Source organism: Thunnus thynnus, chromosome 10, assembly GCF_963924715.1.
Source record: "Thunnus thynnus chromosome 10, fThuThy2.1, whole genome shotgun sequence".
NCBI lineage: Eukaryota > Metazoa > Chordata > Actinopteri > Scombriformes > Scombridae > Thunnus > Thunnus thynnus.
Window position 1 is genome coordinate 5213281 of NC_089526.1, and position 13687 is coordinate 5226967.

At 41.1% G+C, this 13687-nt stretch overlaps 1 protein-coding gene across 3 annotated transcripts in view; it reads left to right on the forward strand.

Moving 5' to 3' along the window:
• Positions 1–13687, forward strand: part of sema6cb (semaphorin 6Cb) — a 165219-nt gene that overhangs the window by 17212 nt on the left and 134320 nt on the right. For all 3 annotated transcript variants that reach the window (XM_067600560.1, XM_067600562.1, XM_067600561.1), the window contains exon 2: positions 2391–2483. The gene's annotated coding sequence lies outside the window, so the exon portion shown is untranslated. The remainder of the gene's footprint in view (positions 1–2390; positions 2484–13687) is intronic.

The following is a 13687-nucleotide window of genomic DNA, read 5'->3' on the forward strand; positions in this document are numbered from 1 at the left end:
TAGGGTGGGGTAGAGCAGGGGGAGCTTTTTTTTTTTTTTTTTTTTTTGAGGATCTCTCCCTCTAGCGCTCTATTCCCCATGCAAACCTCCAACTGGTACTTTAAATATATTCAAATAAACAGTTGTGAACAAGTGCTGCTTGACACGGAGTTAATCATTCTTTCCTGCATTCCTCTGAATACATGTTGTGTGGATTTTTTTTTTTTTGAGCCATTAATGGAAGCTGGCATAACCAGAGAGGTTGTGGTAACCTCTCTTGTCCCACCGGCTTGCATCCATTTACCGAATCAATACGAGTCATTCCACAAAGTGTGAGGTTTTTGAAGAGTCAATGCATCCATAATCGATTTCTGCAGATTACGTTAGGTTAAAAACCCCCGAGGTAGCCCAAGCAAAACAAATAAGCGAAACAAACATCCGGTCCAGAGGCTAAGCATTGATTTGATTACGCTCTCAGTTGTGGTTCCAACTTGTGGTTTTTGAAATTGTTCACATTGAAGGATGGTGTTTATGTATTTCGTCAGAGCGGAGCCCGGGCTGGACTGGAGTATTTCTCATTCTTGGTCAGATCAGATTAACCCAACATCGTAACATGCAAGCTTCCCTTTTAGTACTGTTTTTGTTCTTTTAATTATAATTACAAACGTAACTCGGGTTGTTTGGCTCCTCTGGTGGCAGCTCAGAGAACAGACATCATAAAACGAGATGAATTTTGATTTGAAATGTTGGCACCAATGGTTACACAATGGTGCTGACTTCTGAGTCTTGCAAAATCAAGACTTTCCCAAGAGTTAAACAGTCCCTTATTCTGTGGCCCCCCCTACATGCTAAATTACACAGATCAAAAATGGATGACATGATTCTAGCTGATTGCCAGCTGATCCACATTACCGGAGCCCTTCTTGGTTCTGCTATAAAGCACAAACACACTCTGCTAAATTAATCTCAACGCGTTTAGGGGCAATTTGTGGTCTGGGAACTTTTAGGGCCTCAGAGATAATCTGGAACGTCCATTGTGCCTGCACTGGAATTTGCTTTTCACTGCACACAAGGCCCTTATCTTCCTTTTTTTGATGTTTTGGGTTGTTTCCCAGGCAGTCCAGTCAAGTTCAGGGCTGATCTATTCAGAGTTACTACACATGGTACGCACAAGTCCTGGTCGATCAGCGTTTCATTTTATATACCAATGAAACAATAAATAAGGACCACATACCCAATGGCATCGAGCTACGTGGTAAAGGCAGTGATTGATACAGAACTGGTAGTGAGGAGGAGAAAAAATAGCTGGCGAGCTGGCTTTGCCTTAACCTTAACTGAACCGTCATCAGCATGTGGCTGCCAGCTGGTGTGCTCGCTAATCCAGAGGATGCTGCCTCTGCAAGTCTTCCCGGGCTCTGCTACTTGGAAATGTGCTGGGCTCGAGGTCAAAACCTCCATCATCACCATTTGTCAGAATTAGTCTTTGTGCTGGTCAGGATCCAACTAGGTCATTACTTTTAACAGCATCCACCCAAAAAAGGCTTAATGCATGATGATGGCCCAACTAACATGTCTTCAATTATTGGTTACTAACTCAAGGCTTTCACAGTATAACAGCCAGGTTAATGAATTCCTCAAATTACAAAGAAAAAAGTGCTTATTGTGACGTCATTCTCAATTTGAATTTGGCACTTAAATCCCTCTGAGGTTACGCATGAGATTAAACCTCTGATGGCTTTTTTTATGCTCTATGTTCAATTGAAAACTAATCAGCAGTGGCCGTGTGGAGCAGGAAATGAAATACATTTACTATACGTCCAGGAGTCAGCTTCTTCGAAAGTGGAGAAAATTGCTTATCAGACTCTGTGAGGTCGTCATTTAGTTAAAAAAAATATCACTTTGCTGGTATTGTTCCATATCAGCTTGCAGATGACTTTGTTTTTTTTTTGTAATATCATATGAAGCTCTGTTAAGCGTTGTGCACTGGCAAGGTGAAGATGTTTTACTGGGAGCAGATTGGAAGAGCAGATTGTGTACTGAGATGCCATCATCAGATTTGGCGAGTTCCAGCTTTCGGATTTGTCAAAAGATTTTGTTCACGTACTGGAAAGGCAACCTGTTGTCATGCAAAACCCTCTCCAACTGAGTATCTACCCCCCCCCAACATGGTTGAAAGTATCTTCACATTTTATGATGTTAGGATTTTGGCTTTTTTCCTGATGAAAGTGAATAGTATATCCAGCATTAATAGTCTGTCACTGTTACCCATAGTTTGGACTTTTGGAGTCCTTTTGAAGGAAAATACAACACGACTGCTCATAGAGGCTTTAGGTTGCATCACCGTAAGCTATCCTGCATTATGTCTCAGACGTACACAGATGTTATAGTGATCTCTTAATTTCCCTTCACAGATACACACAGATGACAGCTGCTGTCTGAACCAGACCTGCTATACTTTACCTCCTTGGTGGATCGTTGCAGTCAGACTGTTTTTGGAAGCGAAGGTACGGTACCAATGCAGTTTCTTTCTGAAGTGGATCCTGTGTAATTAATAATTGAATAAGATTTGATTTGAGGGAAGCTCGGAGTCTCTGAGCTTTCAACTGCAGTATTTAGAATGAATTGGATGTAATGTGACAGAGTAAGGTCTACTTACAGGAGAAATCTACAGAGAGCATTTAATTAATGGATGCTTTGTGGAAACACTGCTACTGAAGCAGCTTTTTTAAATTAAATATCATCTACTCAATTACTTATCTGCTCTTTTTTAATCAAATGTCAGGGATTTAGCTTTTAAATATTTGGCAGATTTTTTTTTGTGAAGAGTTTTTTGGTCAATCCAAGGTCAAAAAAAGGTCGTCTTATACATCAGGACTACATATGCAGTGCCATGAATTAGTTTGAGGAGTACCACTTTAAAGGCTGTGAAAACGTGTTTCTTCAATCATTTTTTTTTTTTTTTTTACTATGTGCAATAAGGTCCCGCATGAGCACACTTATTTTTCTGCCAAAGTTGGAACGGTTTTGGTTATTTCACACGAGAGATCTCTGTATTCGAGTGTTTGTCTCAGCTCTTCTCGCTGGTTTGATGTTGGCAAGGCTCGGTCGGAAAAAAAGGTGATGTCACATATTTCCCTGTACCAGTTGGAGTTTAGCAACATTTGGATGAGAATTTGATGACAGTTGTGGGGTTGTTTTCTCGCTAACCTGATCAGATTTCATCCATCCACACACACAGTCCTAATGAAACAGATTAGTTAAGTGTTATTAATAAATTCTTTTTTTTTTTTGAAAGATGATGATTTGAACCAAAGTTTTCCTTTCAGTTAAGCTTTCAGCTCAGTTTTTATTATGAGACGAGAGCTAAGTGATGATACATGCATCACAGAAGTATTATCATGATTGCATAGAAGTGTGATGATGTGTAAATCTTTCCATAAAATTGCATTACAAAATTGTAAATTTGGTTATTTTATGAAGTTATTGGTGGATATATTGTAAATATGCTACTATGCAGCTCTGTTTCTGTGCAGTTATTGGTTATAAATTTATACTTCTATTATTCTGCATTTCTAATAGTTTGTATTTTTGTTGTGCTGCACATGACAGTTGTATATATTGTTTGTTTTCCCACATTGTAATTCAACCACTGCTACATCTGTTCACTCTCTATATTTGTTGTACGTACTATGTCTGTCCTGTAACAGTGATACCTCTGCAGTTGCTTTTTCCTGCGCTGCAGATTGAAGAATCTACTTACAACATTGATTGATTGGTGTGTACACTGCATAGTAATGAAGCATATAAAGGTTGAGGTTCTCCGGCGAGGTGGGCGCCCTTGTTGGGTATTAGACGAGGAAACAACAGCAGAAAAGCATCAGGAACTTGTAGAATCACTGAGAAGCGATTGTGTCTGTAGGGGCATTTCCCCAGCGAGTTTGAATGTGGACAGTAGAGGACAGGGCCAAGGAGCGCCGATGACAGGATGCCTCATGGGAAGGCTGGGAACAGATGGCTGGCCAGATGCAGGCCTGCTGTGACCTTGAAAGCATCCGAAGGTAAAACCAGCAAAAAAATGTCTCAAAAACAAGTGACGACGGACATCAGGAGTGGCAGTTCTGTGCTTTGCTGTGTGTTTCTCTTGAGCTATTCTGATTATAAACTTCTTGTTATGCTGGTAGTTGTTGTTGTGTCGCATTAAGGTGTGATCATGCATACAGTTAATTTTCTTTAGTGTGCACCTTCTCATAAGAGAAGTTAACATTTTTTCGGCACGTTGTAATTCGGTTTGTTTTGGTTCACACCATTCGGCTGCAAGTGAACCATGGCTTGTAAACAACAGATTAATGGACTCACAAAGCTTTTACTAATTGGAAATGGTTCTGCTAACCTTTCATCCAGCAACGGTTGAGAATTCGGTGTCACAAGGAGGTCAAATTATTCAGGTTGCAGTCAGAATGATGATCTAAGCTTGTTTCCAAAGTTTACCTTTTCTGGTATTCATGCAGTACCAGTTAACAGCACATGATGAAATTGCAGCTGAATATAAATATTATTTGAGCGTGTGTGCTTCATCTTTGCTTCATTATGTTATGTTTGGCTCTCCAAGCATGAGGAACTGGTAACTATCAGATGTCAGGAGCCACCTCCTTATATCCATAAAAACCTTTTCCTGCTGTTGCTTGCAGTGAACCTTGTTCTTTAGGCAAGGTAAGTGTGTTTGTTCAGCACCTTTCAACAACGTTTCAAAGATACATATTTAAATAGGATTCAAGATTTCAATAAAACAAGAGAACACACAATACTTTTTAAGAAAACATTGACATTGTCTCTTAGAAATGAAGCCCTTCTGAGAAAATTCACCATTATTTTTATTAAAAGTTAATCTGACAATCATTTTCTAGGTTAATCAATTAGAATTAGTTTCAGAAAAATGACCATTGTAATCTACAAAAGCCCAAGTTGGCACATGCAAGTTGTTTGTTTTTGTTCAACCAACAGACCAGATGTATTCATATCACAGAGGACTATAATATCTGACAAGCTGGAAACAGTGAATTTCTTGTATTTTTGTTTATATGATGACTTGTCGCTGTTTGTCTGTCAATCAGTTAATCACTCATTGTTTCAACTCTCGTTCTCAGCAGCCACAACAAGACAAGCTAGTGACTAAACATTTCAGTGTACATGAACGATGTGAACAAGCGGTTTGATTTGACAATAATGGGAGAAGAGTTGTCAGACCTGATCTTCTGATTATTTCAAAGTGTTTCAGAGACATTAAGGCATGCCTCTGCAGGCCTTTGCACCTTACTGCAGGGTGTTATGTTTATTTATCGGATTAGATTAAACTGACAGTTCGCGTGAAAAGATGTAAAATCATACAAATGTTGCAAAACGAATTACTAAAGAAATCACTGAAGCCAGACTCACTCTGCTCATCAAATGAAGTTGTTGACTTAGTGAAGTTTACACGGTCACATGGCTGAACAGTAGTGATCTTTTGTCAATACTAGAAGAGATGCACTCCCTCCCGTAGTAACTCAGGCAGCAGACTGGGAAGCAGTCGCCACCCGCAGCCTGATATTCTTCAGCCTCTCCGGGGGCTCAGAGCACAGCAAAGGGAGAGCCATGATCAGAGCTGGGAACTGGATGGTGAGATGGTGGGGGGGGGGGGGGGGTGGGAGGAGGGGGGGCTGTGAGAAATGAGAGGAGGTGGAGGAGGGTAGAGGTGTCAGGCGTATAATTGGGGTGAGGAGATCTCTGGGGTGGATAGAGGGAAGCTTTATTAAGACTGCTCAAGTCTGATGTGCTTGCACGGTCGCCTAGCTCTTCCTTGCACACACCCACGCCTATGGGCCAATCTTCCATTTCCACAAGAGACTCTGTAACAACAAAGGGATGAAGGGCAAAGTCCTCAAGCTCCTTTCAGTCACAGATAAGACAAAAGACCCCATTACTTGAAAAGCACTGATGGGGAAGCAGCAGTGTATGGAGCTGCCTGTTTTGGAATCAAGGCCTATTGTTCAGCTTCTGACTGGTAATCTAAAGTTGCTCGTGCTTATTGATAGTGCTTCAGTATCCTGAGATGTTGGAGAGATTTTGACTCATTTGCACTTGAATGAGACACACCAGCAACAATGTAACATATTTACCATAGCTGCTGACTGGTTGATAATGTCGTTGAATTCATTTACTCTTCGTAAAAGAAGATATTCCTCCTGTTTCCTTAAGATGTCACAGATTTTTGCATTATCCATTCTAGTGACAAATTTAGACAGCATACACTTGATACGCACATAATATTCTGGTTGGGAGCCAGCAAACGCACGCCTTGGAAATGTATCGAGAGCAGAACATTTATGAAATATTTACAGCTCAAATTGTAGGCAAATATTGAAGCTCAGAACGGATAAAAGAGGAATAATCTCTCTTGTTTTGGCTCACAAGGGAAAACAAACTTTCCAGGGTGACTTCCCCCCCCGTGACTGATCGTATCTCAGTCTTGATGGTGAGATTAGGAGCTTAACTGCTCATTTCTCCCCCCCCCGCTCTGTGGAAATTGAAATGTTACTTTTGAGTCAGTGAAGTTCCTGTAATCAATAATTGAAGCCTTTCATTGATGTTCGCTTCCTTGACTCGGACATCCTGAAAATCAGATTTTTGTGCGTGACACAACAAAGATTTTGGAGTTGGAAGTAGGCGGCGAGTTGTGGGGAAGAATTAGCGGCCTCCCCTCAGTTCTCAGCTATAAATTGGTTTCTGTGGAACTCATGAAAAAAAGGGAGGCTGGAGTTCTGTTCTCTGCTTTCTTAGTAGCTTGTTAATCCCCCACAGCTCCGGCCGGAGGGAGAGCCGCTCGCACATACACAGCCCTTGTGGAAATGGCGCTACTCCTCCTCCAACCCTCTTCCGTCCTCTTTCCACTCTGTCCTGCAGGGCTTGGCTAATCCTCTGCCTGGTCATGGTGGGGGAGATTGCAGGCTTTTTCAAAGCCCTTTGCTGGCTGGACTTCAAAGCTACAGGGATACAGGGACTTGAAGAGGTGGGGAGAAAATGAGGTCCACCGCAAGCAAAGACTGCAAAGGGTTCACCTCAGCTTTTTTTTTTTTTTCTTGTGCCATTCCTGAGGTGACACTGAGAAATCCGAGGTCTGAAGGGAAAGACTTTGTTGATCGGAAAGACAAGGCCATTAACAGTCTCTTAAGATCTGAAGGTGGTGGTGGTGGTGATGTGTGTTGAGCTCTTGGGTCCAGCTATGAATTCACTTTGGTTTAGTTTTTAATGATGTCAAAAGCGATATACAGTAAAATAACCAAACACACTTGTCCAAAACAAGTGACACAGATTCAATATTGGATATGGATACGCAACCCCAACCCTAACCCTAACCCTAATGCCCTGATACCCTAACCCTAACGCTCTAACCCTAACCCTAATGCCCTGACGCCCTAACCCTAACGCTCTAACCCTAACCCTAATGCCCTGACGCCCTAACCCTAATGCCCTGATACCCTAACGCCCTGACGCCCTAACCCTAATGCCCTGATACCCTAACCCTAACGCTCTAACCCTTACCCTGACCCTAACACCCTGATGCCCTAACCCTAACGCTCTAACCCTAACCCTAACGCCCTGATACCCTAACACCCTAACCCTAACGCCCTGATGCCCTAACGCCCTGATGCCCTAACCCCAACGCCCTGACGCCCGAACCCTAACGCCCTGACGCCCTAACCCTAACGCCCTGATGCCCTAACGCCCTGACGCCCTAACCCTAACGCCCTGATGCCCTAACCCTAACCCTGATGCCCTAACCCTAACGCCCTGACGCCCAAACCCTAACGCCCTGACGCCCTAACCCTAACGCTCTAACCCTAACGCTCTAACCCTAACCCTAAGACAAAAATATCTCTGTAAACAGTGTGAAACACCATCAAGACGCTATGTATAACATCGAAGCATGACACAGGAAACAACAACTTTTTTCCATATTTTTTTCTTTCCCCTCTACAATGTTAAAACACCAACAGGTCTGCAGTTGATGTTACGTCTTCTATAAACTCCAAGAGACTTTGGCTTCTGTCATAATACACAGTGCAAGAAAGAGTCAATTACTCCAAATTAATCTGACAAATTTCTTCCCATTGTTCAGAAAGTTAATTCACTTTGAAAGAGTTCAGCGGATTCTGAACTCTCTCCTCCTTGACCTCATCCTTTTTGTCTGGGACTAATCTTATCAAGGTCTCATCAATTGAATATTATTCTGCTCGATTCAGAGGATGTCTGGATGTCTGAGATTTCGGGCTCTTTTGTTAGAGATTCAGCCAGAAAGTTTCAGTCCAGTATTTTTGGGCCCAATTGGTTTTTTTTTCCTTCACAAATCTCTCTAATTTGATGGAAATTTCACAAGATGTTGATCCTGTTAAATTCCAGATAACACTGAGCATGAGTAGAGCAATTCATGCCAGATGAGGAAAATTCTCTGATTATTATATATTTTTTGCGCATAATAATGGAGTTTTGTTCTGGTGGATTTCTTGGCGCCTTGTGTAAAAGTACTGAGCATGTTCTGACACTAGCAACTGAATTGGGAACATAATTTGCATTAAGGGCTTATTTATTGTATCAGAAATTAAAACACAGACGATTTGCTGTTCATCCGACACTTTTTGTTTTCTAAATTAAACGGTCGTCGGTATTCTTTTCCTCGTTAAGAGCCCCTCGACCCCTTTCGCCCAGTGTTTCTCTTTTTATTGTTTCGCCGTTGAATACAGCTAATCAAGTGTCTTAATTGCTTTAACAATTCAAAAGGTTCAACTCATTTAAGGCCTCGATCACAATGAAGCATGATTGCAACGTTCTCGGATCTAGGAATTCATCACCTCGCTTCATTTATGTGTTGCACATGTAGACGTATATCTGTTGAATTAAATTAAGCGGACTCCAAGGGTTAAGGATTATACATAATTCCCCTTTTTGATGTTCGGAAAAGTGTGCAGTAGATATATACGGTGACTCAGTCAGACCTTAATGCACACACACACATACACGCACATCGTTTAAGCGCAAGATGTCAATAAGCCATTTAAATCTTCACCCTGGGGTAACCCCTCGTAAAGGTTAGTTAGCTTTAGCTCAACAAGGAGGATTATGTCATTAACTATGGCTTCCTTAGTAGCAGCTGTGATGGAGTTTTATCTTATTCCATTCAACTTATGTCATTAGTAGCGCTTACTTAAAATGGATTTCAGATGATATCAGTATATGCTCGGGGTACAATTAGAGTTTCAGTTTGTTTACTCAAGTCTGAACCGTAGAAGAAAACTTTTACTTCATTTTCTGTTTTTGTTGTACGGTTCATTTAGCCACTCGGAGCCCAAATAGCAGTGACCAACCAGTTGTAAACAAACGTTACAAACTTTCCTTTAAGCGCAATCACAGAAATGAGCTTTTATGTGCTTTTTCCATTTCTTTTTCATTTTTTATTAGAGTTGACACTGCAACTAATCATGATTTTCATTAATCTCTTGATTATTTTTTCAATAAATGGATTATTAATTTAGTCTGTTAATTATAAGAAATTCCCATTACAGTCTCTCAGAGCCCAAGGTGACATCTTTAAATTACTTTTTGTTCGACAAACAGAGCAAAGGTAGTGAAGATGCAGTGATTTTATAAAACAAAGAAAAGCAGAAAACCCTCACTTTTCCAAAAAAAATTGATGGTAAAATCAAAAATTTGTCAGCTAATGAATTAATCACACATTCGTTTCAGCACATTAGACTTGCTTTACTCATCAATCCATGTCAATAGACTACAAGTAACACAAGTATAAGTCATTTAATTGATTAGTTCAGTTTAGTCTTTGACACTCGAAAACACAATCAGCTGTCTGTAAAAAAATTTTGAAAAAATATAACAAATAAAAAAAAATTTCAACAATGAATCGATTGTGAACAATTCTGCTAATCAATTAATTGTTTTACGTCACTTTTTACGCTATTTTTAAAGCAAAAATACCAAACATTTGCTTTCCAGCTTCTCAAATGCTTTTATTTTCATGCTTTTATTCGTCATATCTGATAGTAAACCAGTCAGTACTTAACCTCGTGCTCTAGGACGTGATAGCGGACATTTTTTTTTCGGGGGGCATTTTATAGACAAAACAATTGATGGATGAAGTCATTGACAGATCCATCAATCGTGAAAACCCTCTAAGAGATTATTGAGTCTTTCTCATCCGGGCTTCCAATCCACTAGTCTCATCTTCCGCTGGGCGGTCAGGACGACGTTGAAGAGTGACAGTATCGACCATAAAGCCGCTGGTTTATGGGCACAGTTGATGCTGAATGTGGGTTATTGACCGGAAGCTGTTTGCATGTGGATGGACTAGTCTGATTAGTCTTATTGGCAGCAGAGCAGTAGAGCTGGGTCATTTCTTTACCTACTTAAAGACAGTTTTTTTTGTTTTTTTCCCCCCCATCTGTTGGTCAGAAAGCGCCAGGCTGATTTAGTTGCAAAGGTTCAGGTAGTTTTCACACCTACCACCACAATTTCTCCCACTCTGAAAATGATTTGGTGGAGGTGGTTGATTTTGGAGATGTAACACATTAGCTTCCAGTTAGATATTTTTTAATTTTTTTTTTTTTTTTTTTACTGCCAGTATCATGCTGTGACTGCTGCAGAGCATGGAGCTGTTTATCTGAGAGGCTCTTCTATTTCTTATGATTGATGTTTACAAATTCCCAAGGTGGGGCATTAAGGCTGTATTAATTGCCAATGTATACCATCTAAACGGGTAATTGCAAGCTGTTTGCTGGAATGTTAATGTGCTCAGCTTGGGTTTAATAGTTTGTTTATTGCTGATAAATTAAGACGCTTAAAGTGATGCCCTCTGCTTTTAAGGACTCAATGTGTCGTTTTTTTCCCCCATTGTTGCAGGTAATCCAGTTACATGGATTTATCCAACCACATCTTTTAAGAGACATATTAAAGGTTGATACATTAATACTAGTGATAAACAGCACAGGGGTGAAATCTAATTCTCACTTAATCTATGTATTAAATTATTTGAAATATTAGATTATTGTAAATATGGAAAAATACTCATTACTATTTCAGAGAAGACAAGGTGGCATCTTTAAATGGCTTGATTTGCCAGACCAAAGATATTCAACAACAGTGTTTACAGTGATGCTAACAGAGAGATGCAGCTAATCCAACATCTGAAAAGCTGTTTGGTGTTCTTGCTTGTTAAAACATTTAATCTGTTATGATAATATTACATTCCTATTGATTAATTAGGGCTCTGCAATGTATTAAATTTATTCAAATCGTTGTCTTTGCACCATGTTTAACATGTTTACATTGCCTGGTTTTATTAATTATCTTGAGTCAGGACAGCGCTCAGGACTGTCCAGTGTCTCCTGACTGCAGGTGGCGAGCTAACTCTGGCGATGTTGATTTTGTTTGTTTGAAAAGTGTAATGAAGCATTATGTGGTTATAAGAGGTGAAGCTGTGGGAGTTCATGTACCTGCCAGGTAGCCAACGGTAGCTAGCAGGTGTCTGCAGATATCAGACTGATCTGGTAACAGCAGTGTGCCAACGTTTCTGTTCTATCTGTGCTGAAACTCATAGTTGAAGTGGATGTCGGTCTACTTAGTTGACCTATCTGGTGCTGACAGTCAGTAGCTGTATAGGATAACATGTATTTACTGAATATGCATAACCATATGTTTTATTATTCTTGCTTAACTATCTTGCTCATGAATACATAAGAAAGTTTTTTAGTTTTAGTCTTTCTGCATTTTGCTGGAAAATTATATTTTAAAATTGTGAATTGTCACTGAGCTTGAAAGAAGATATTATTTTGGGCTGTATCACCGAGCACCATGAACAAGTAGTCAATGAGTCGCCTCAGTGTTTTATCAGTGTTTCTGTCTTTGGTCATGTGTGTAGCCTGCTATTTAAATTGTTTTTCTCATAGTTCCACAGTAAAACATGCCATCAACTCCTATTAATGGGATTTAAATGTATGGAAAAACATTCCGAGTCTCGTGGGGCTTTTACTCCTGTAAAAGTGTATATTTATATCCATGTAAACCTATAAATAACTACCTAGTTTTGCACTTCTGCTCTTGCAATCAATGCAATTATCTTGATGCCTTTTTTTCTGCAGAGCAGTCGGACGTAAAAAAGAAAAAAAAAAAAAAAAAAAAAAAAGCGGCCCTTTTATCATGACTACCCTCTGCACGGTGCGACTGACCCATGATAGATGACTTCTCTATGTTAGCCGACACAGGTGGACACGTCCACTAAATCTCCCTCTGTCCCAAGACCCCCCCTCCCTCTCTCTAACTCCCACTATTCTCCATAATATCGACCATCTCATACCCCTACACGTACTGCATGTGTGTGGGAGTTTCAAATTAGTTCATCTTCATTCATCCCTTCTCAGCGGGCCTCGCCCCTGCACTCACTATCCAATTTCTGCCCAATTGCGGGATGAAGAAGCCGTACACATCCTCTCTCTGGATTCTCTCTACACATCAGCACACACACCCTATGGCGGGGCTGATCCATGGAGAGAGAGAGAGAGAGGGGTAGGGTTAAGCGTTCTCCTCCATAAGCACCTGTGTGGCTCAGAGATCAGGGGGATGAGAGTGGGAGGACGGGACGAGAACAGAAGGCGAGGATGAAGCCGTCGAGAGGGTGAAGAAGGTGATTACTGAGGGCCGGCTTCAGAGAAAGTGGCAGAGATGATAGATTTTTTTTTTTTCTTTCTTTGTGATACAACAGAGCCTTTTCAGACACAGACATGCACAAACACTTATCAGTCCTTTTTCTTCCTGTTTGCGGTCATTTTTAATCACTCCTCATCCTTCCTCTCGGAGCCCATCATCCTCCCCTATTATTTGTTCTGTCCTCTCACTTGTGTTCCCTTTCACCTGTCTTATCACTTCACTCTCCACCTTCAACAGAGCTGTGATTGGATGACACTGAGCGCCAATGATCCAATCTCATCCCTATTCATAGACTTCAGAGCACTTCTTTCCTTCTCCTTCCCCCCCCCACCCCCTACCCCACCCCCCCACCCAGCCTCCACATCACTCTCTACCTCGCCTGCCTCATCTGCTTTTTTACCTCTTTGTTTCACACATTTTGTTTAGCTTTTAAGTCCCCTTTTTTCCTACTTATCCGACTGACTTGCCTACCGTTAAAAAAAAAAAAAGTTGACATGGCATCACAAGCAAAAGGCTTGGTAAGCTTTTTAGAGCCAGTCACGGTGCACCGTTCCCCCCCTCGCCCCCCCCCACCCCCCCACCCTCCCCTCCATCGTAATTACTGCTGAAACAAGCAGCTCTGGGAAGTTTCAGCGCTGGTGGACCCGTCATTACTGACAATCTCCCAGCCTTTATCTGCCATAGCTAAGACGCTCTCTCTCTCTCTCGCACCGCGGGGCTGTGATGATTGCTTTACTGAGCTGGGGGGAGGAAGACGGAAGAAAAAAAAGAAAAAGAGGATGATCAGAGAAAGAGAGTGGCGTGCAATTGGAGGTTTTTCATATAAGTGCGAGAGGAGTAGCGCCGTAACTGAAGCCCTCTAACAGCAAAAGTGTTTCAAAACCAAAAAGCCGCTCAAACCTGCCAAACAGCTATCTCGGTCTCCATGGTGATTTGACACTCTCTCTCTCTCTCTCTCTCT